Source organism: Sceloporus undulatus, chromosome 4, assembly GCF_019175285.1.
Source record: "Sceloporus undulatus isolate JIND9_A2432 ecotype Alabama chromosome 4, SceUnd_v1.1, whole genome shotgun sequence".
NCBI lineage: Eukaryota > Metazoa > Chordata > Lepidosauria > Squamata > Phrynosomatidae > Sceloporus > Sceloporus undulatus.
The window spans coordinates 232,417,290-232,424,510 of record NC_056525.1 but is presented as its reverse complement, the minus strand read 5'-3'; positions in this window follow the sequence as shown (position 1 = coordinate 232,424,510).

Sequence of the window (7,221 nt, the reverse complement as noted above, 5' to 3'; positions counted from 1 at the left end):
CACCTGAAAGAAACAAATGATCGTACAAATGATATAACACAGGGTTGATTCTGAACCAGGATGTGAACTGAAAACAAACTGGTTTCTACTGTAGGAGGGATGCTTGTGTTATTAGCAATGAAATAATGTCAACATTTGAAGGCAGAGTTAAAGGAGCTTGTTTCAGAACAGAAGTCTTTAGTACAGAAGTGTGTAGAGAAAATATTTTGCTTTGGTCTAGTGATGGCCAAAAATGTGAGATGATAGCGTATTACTAGGTAAGGTGCAATTTACATTTCTCGAATGAAAGGTATCAGTGTGTAGGGATGGAAGAGCCTTTTTAATCTGCATTTTAAAACAAATAACCTATTTTTTTCATTTATAAAAATATCTTTATCCCATCTGGTACCATAGTACAGTATCTCAAATAAAACTAAACAGTTTAAACAAACCCATATTTCCAGGAATAACCTGAAGACTGGAAACACTGTTATCCTTTGTATTACCAGTGATGCAGTTCTTGTCCTTAAATCTGCATTCAAAAATGCATATTTTAAGGAAAACTGTACACAAATATGAATGTTGGGAGAAACTGTATGCATTTCTTTTGGTATTTTTAATGCCACCAGATGGAACAGATTCATGATTCAGTGCTTGTGACACTAAGAGGAAGTAGATGGATTCAGGTCAGATAAAAAGAAGGTGTTCTTCACACCAAACCTAGCTGAACTGGAATTCACTGCCACAAGATGTATGTATGGCTGCCAACTTAGATAACGTTAAAAAGAGGACTGGATATATTCCTGCATCATTCTAGTGTCAGAGGCAGTATGTGTCTATGTGTCACTGACTGGGGGATATGATCTAGAAAATACTGGTTTGAGTTTTGGATTACGACTCTGGAGACCAGAATTTAGTTCCCTGCTCAGCCATGAGTCCCATTGGGTGATCTTGGGCATGACACATGCTCTCAGCTTCAGGGGAAGGCAGTGGCAAACCTCCTCTGAACAAAGCATGTAAGCTTCCTGAGGTTGAGAGCATGTGACTTGCCCGAGATCACCTGTTGAGTTTCATGGCTGAGTGGGGAATCGAACCCAAGTTTCCAGAGTCACGGTCCAACATTCAAACACTATGGCACACTTGCTTAGGGTTAATGTAAATTGGAAATGACTTGAAGGCACACAACAATTACAGTGTCCTGCTACTTGACTTATATGATTGGGACAAGTGGTAGTTCACAGTGAGAACAATGTTCCCAAGATGGACCTTTGGTCTGATCCAGCATAGTTGTTATGATTCATCTATCCATATTAGTCCTAATAGGGAGGTTAGGTGTAGTCAACACAGGCAAAGGAATGAGGTGGTTGAGTTTGTAAATAGCAGACTGGCTTGTACCATTTCAGGTACAGTCACACGGTATGTGTCACATTTTGAAGTGTTCTCCTTTGCTTAAAAGATAGCACAACAGGAAACAAGCTGAGCTTGAACATCTCTCCCTGATTGATTTGACAGGCAATATTTATTTTTCCATGAGAGAGAGAGAGAGCATTTAAAAATAGAGCTGCTATCTACCGTCTGAAATTATATAGTCCATTTTGCCATGTCATACATAGTTCTTGTCACCTCATTCTGTTCAGTCCTGTTCTACATCATTGTGATTAAAGCATAATAGTCTCCACCTGGAGGCTCTAAAAAACATTTCTGTACAGACGTAACAGGAGTTGTCTCCCTTAGGAATCATGTTTGGGGCACTGCTAAAGTCATGAAGAAACAGAAAGCTATGCAGCATAGGGCCAGATCTACTGGCAGAATGGCCATACACAAAAGAAGATAGAGTTCCTCTAATAGTTGTGCAGAAGAAGGAATTTCAAAAGTGTTACTTGTCATGTAAACAACAGAGATTCAAAATACAGAAAGAATAAGGATCAGATTCAGGCTAGAAAATACCAGCTGCACAAGATCCCTGTCATAATGCCCTTCCTTCTATGCAAATCTTAAAGGTGCAACAACCCCATCCTCTTTTGCAACTGGCCACCCTGTCCATTGAGCTTTCCCCCTCTGTACATGCCTCTCTGAAGGAAACTGTTGTTATGCACTCTCAAGGTGGCCCTGACTAAGGTGGCAATCTTATAATAGGGGTTTCTAGGCAAGATTTGTTTAGAGTGGGTTTGCCATTGCCTTCCTCTAAGGCTGAAAAAGTATGATCTGTCCATAGTCACATAACTAGTTTCCATGGTTAGGGGAAGATTTGAACAGTTGTCACACTGGATCCTAATCCAATACTCACAAACTACTCTACTGCTGATAGAAATGCAGGTGGATTTATTCACAATACTTTTCTGTCTTTTAATCACATTTAGCAGTTTCAGGATTTGAGAATTTTTTTTGGCAGGAGTAGAAGTTTTTTTGCAGTCTAATGGAATACAGTTTCATCCTCCCACATTGCCAGCAGTAACACTTGTTGCATCAAGTTCAAAGTCTTTTTTGAAACACACACACACACACACAAATAGAGGTGAGGAATGTCATCAGACAGGTTCCTTTTGTAGGTGGCAGGGAGCTGTTTTATGATGTTCAAGTAGCACACAGCAATTGTGGGTCTGTCCCAACTGGGAACACATGTCCTTTGGACATTAAGATATGAGTCTTGTGCAGCTGGTATGTCCCATACAATCTGGTCCTTAATGTTTCTGTGTTTTGCCTCCCTGTTGTTTATTTTAATTAAAAATTAATAAATATATTGGCCACTGATATTCAACAGAGTTCAGAACATAAAACTGAATTGTAATAATAGTCATTTACTCCATGCTAGCCTTTTCTGTGGTTTGAGATGTCTGGTTGATTAAGCAATAAACATTTAATGGTTGCCCAATATTACCACTGAGATTTTGTGCAGTGAAAAATAATAGTTAGATTCAATTTGATCTCAATGTGAACTCTATTTTTCCTGCACGTATCTGAAGAATATTGTGTCATTTTATTCTTTTAGGAGGATGTATGTGCAACGAAGCAGCTTTGCTCATCTTTTCTTGGCCTGAAACTAATTTCTTGCTGCTTGGACAATAAGTAAACAACAGCAGCAACATTTCTCCCAAGGATCTGTAGATTAGAATGGACAACAAAGTCAATCATTTGATATTGTGGTGCAAAATGCCAATGGCATTGTAGATTTTATCAAAAGAATTCCACTTCTAACACTTAGAATTTGGGAAATTGCTTTGCTCAGTTCTGTTTCATACACACATTACTAGAAGAATGTGTGAAAAGTGTAAGAGGAGACAGGCAATAAAAGCTGATACCCAAATGGCTTCAAACTGACTTCTGTCTAGAATGAAACAGCTAAAATCAATAAAACATGTTGGTCATGTACTTCATTTATATTGATTTCATTATACAGTGTACCCACATTATATGCGGCTTTGAGTGTACACGCTCAAGCCGTGAGGAGTGTGCAGGGCTCAAGGGGCGGCACGTTCCATTCAGATTAATGGGTGCGCGCCCATGGGGCATGCACACAGCCGCAGCGCCGTGAGCACAAGTTCCATTTAAATGAATCGGGCTCCAGCATAGGCGGAATTCAACTTATGTGGGGGAGGGGGGTCCGGAATGGATCTCCCATGTAAGGCAAGGGTCCACTGTACTTAATAATGAATTTATTTGTTTGTTATTACAGTGCATCCGCGCCATACACGGGTGCACTATACATGGCTTCCTGCCGTGCAACAATCTAAACAATCATGCGCGCACCCCATTCTTTCCTATGGGGTGCAAGCATAGTCGCATTTTCCCTTACACGGGGGGTGGGGGGTGGGGTCCAGAATGGATCCCCCACATAAGGAGAGGACCCACTGTATTTGACATCTTTAGCCTACGGTAACCCTATGAAGAGAGAGCAAGAGCCCAAGCTCGACTCAGGCTTGCATCCTTCCAAGGTCGCTAAAATGAGTACCCAGACTGTTGGGGGCAAATTAGCTTACTTGCTAATTAGCTTACTTGCTGTTCACCGCTATGATCTTTGGAATAGCGGTATATAAATAAAACAAATTATTATTATTATTATTATTATTATTATTATTATTATTATTATGATCAATTACCCAGCTGAGATCTGAGGTTTTTTTCACTGAGCTTATACACTTGTAATTTGGTTTTCCTCTTTTCCTACTGCTTCTACCTTGCTAAGCATCATTGTCTTTTCAGATGAGACATGTCCAAAGTATGACATATGTCCAAAGTATGACAGATTCAGTTTAGTCATCTGTGCTTTTACTGAAAATTCAGTCTTGATTTTGCTCTATGGCCCATTCATTTGTTGTTTTAGCAGTCCATGATATCTACTGTATATACCTTTTCTCCAGCATCACATTTGAAATGATATTTTGTTGAAACTCCAGTAACATGAACATGAAGCATAATTTATGTCTGTGATCTTCTCATAAGCCAAACCTTTGGAGGTGCCTGTTATCAAGTTTATCCAAAATAAATACATTAAAAAATAAAATAAAAATTGAATGTGGGCCATGAAACATTCAAATCACCACTGAATCAATAGATAGATGGAATACTGTAGGCATAGTTATGTTTATATCATTGTGGGATACATAATACAGATACATATGATTGCCCTGGTCCTGGAAAGGAGATATCCATGCGTATATCATGCATATATCTGTATGTTTCCTCAGTAATTTCACTGAGAGCTAAATGTACATTGTAGTATGTAGGCAGATGTGAAATATGGAAGCCCATGTGCAATGTAGACATATGTCTTCACACTGTAATGCTCATCCAAACCTTGTAGAAATTGGTACATGGGATATGTGATGCATATTCCTGTTCAGGGCTAGGTGACTCCTGTTTAAAGTGCTGAAGCCTTATGTGATTTAGGACATGGGTACCAAATAAAAGGAAGGTTTCATTTATATCAATCTGTATGTTGCAATCAACTGGCAGTGATTTACTTAAAAGTGCCACACACTGTCAGTGGCAACCAGGGAGATAAACTTTTTGCCTATAGAAATCAAATCCCCCAGATCCATGGTTCTGTGAAAAGGCTGATCATGCGAAATCATCTGGTTTCTTCCATTGTGACAATCCAAGCCACATCAGTAAATGCTATTTCACAGAAGCATTTCTGTACAGAGCAAGAACAGCACAAGCCTTGGCAAGACAGCCCAGCTCATCCATCTGGTTTTCAAGGACATTATGTACACTGGGATCCAATTCCAGGACTCAGCTGTGAACTCTTCTGTCATGGAAGCATTGCTTGTCTGTGTGCGCTTTCATGCACTGATATAGACACCTTTATGAAAACCCAGTTCGAGTGGCAGATATATAATCTCAAAGATGACTCTCAAAAAGTTTATAAGGTGTAGCGTTGGATGTTTTCAATATTAAACTGCAATAAAAGCTGTGCTTTTGTTATGTTCAGGTTATTTGCTTTAGGCCTCATGATTGCTATAGTAACATTATCAATGTAGGTCACCAGTTTCTTCCCTTTCTTTTTTTTAAAGCCAAAGAATTTCTGCCTTTGGCATGCTTTCCTAATACAGTGGAATTCTATTCATTCTTTATCATAACAGTAAGTTTGTGTACAGAAGCACAGATAAAGGTATTCCTGAAGAACAATCAGATGCTGTCCTAAAATTGAGGTGGAATTGCCAGCATTACTATCTGCCCTCTCTCTTGCAAAGTCCCTGCATGTGCCAAAGCATGTGCTGTACATGGATGACATGAGGAGAGGTTTGAAAAATTACTTTTTTGGACTGGGTCTTCCCTCATGAAGACACTCCATGGTTGAATGTGGGCTTTGGCCCTGTGTGATGTGGACAGAGTTACACGGTGGGGAGGGAGTGGAAACTGGTGTAAATGTTCCATGTAGATATGCCCTGGGACAGAGGGCCAAAGTAAACATTATATTAAATTTATACTGTCTTTCTTTCTATTTAGCACACTTATAATACTAATATTGATTTATAGGACATGTTGTCCCATATCAGGACTCAGTGTGTCTTACAAAAGTTAGAATGGTGACAGCAAATGGATCAAGTCTGCTACACTTGGCTAGTGGAGGTTTAAACCCAGAGCTTGGGGGTAATGAACCAGCATAGTTATCTTCTGTAAACTGCTTGGAGGTGGAATGGAATTACATTCAAAAATAATGTAAGGGGGGAAAAACAAAGTTGCCCCATTAGTACATGCAGCCCTCCTTATCCACAGTCTGAAAATATGCAATATATACCTATACGGTTGGCCTGCCATATCTACGGATTTTTTATGCATGGGTTCAATCATCCATGGCTTGAAAATATTAAAAAAATATATAAATTTCATTAAGCAAAGCTTTATTTTGCTGTTTTATCAGGGACAGTATTTTACTATGCCATTGTATTTAATGGTACATCAGCATCCACAGATTTTGGTATCCTCATGGGTGGGGTGGGGGTCCTGGAACCAAACCCCAGTGGATACCAAGGGTCCACTCTCTCTCTCTCTGTCTCTCTCTCTGTCTCTCTCTCTCTGTGTCTGTGTTCCAAAAAGCAAATCTTGATTTTTCCATTTTATATAAGGGACACCATTTTACTACACCATTTTATTTAATGGGACTTGAACATCCATGGATTTTGGTATCCACTGAAGAGGGTGGGTTTCCTGGAACCCAACCCAGAGAACAATAAGGGCCCACTGTATAATCAGTAATATCTGGTAATAACTTTTAAAAGTTACTTTGCTCCTGGGCTGGGAGGGCTGAACCACACAATTTCTACCTCCTTTGGAGTTCTGTGGGAAAGCAGCTTTGACTGACTAGAAGCGATGTCACATCATTTTTACTGTCATGTTAAGGATGGCATGACTTTATCACTTGGAGATCTGAGTGGGGCTGACAGTTCTCTGCCTTAGGCAAAGAAGAACATGGCACCTGCCACCTCCATTCTGTGGACAGAAACTACTTGGATTGACAGATGAATCTTCCTTCACTGCTTGCGATTGAATTACTCTTCCATTGTTAAAGGACAAGTTCTCCATACCTTGCAGTGTCCCCTAAGTCAGAGAAAAGGATGGATAACCTCACTGTTTCAAATGACAGGCCCAGGAGTGAGTGGACAATATATTAGTTTGTGATGATAAAACAGGACAACTTCATGTAGGCTATCCTGAGCTCCTTGTATGATGGATGGGAGACAAATAAGAGATGATGATGATGATGATGATGATGATGATGATGATGATGATGATGATGAT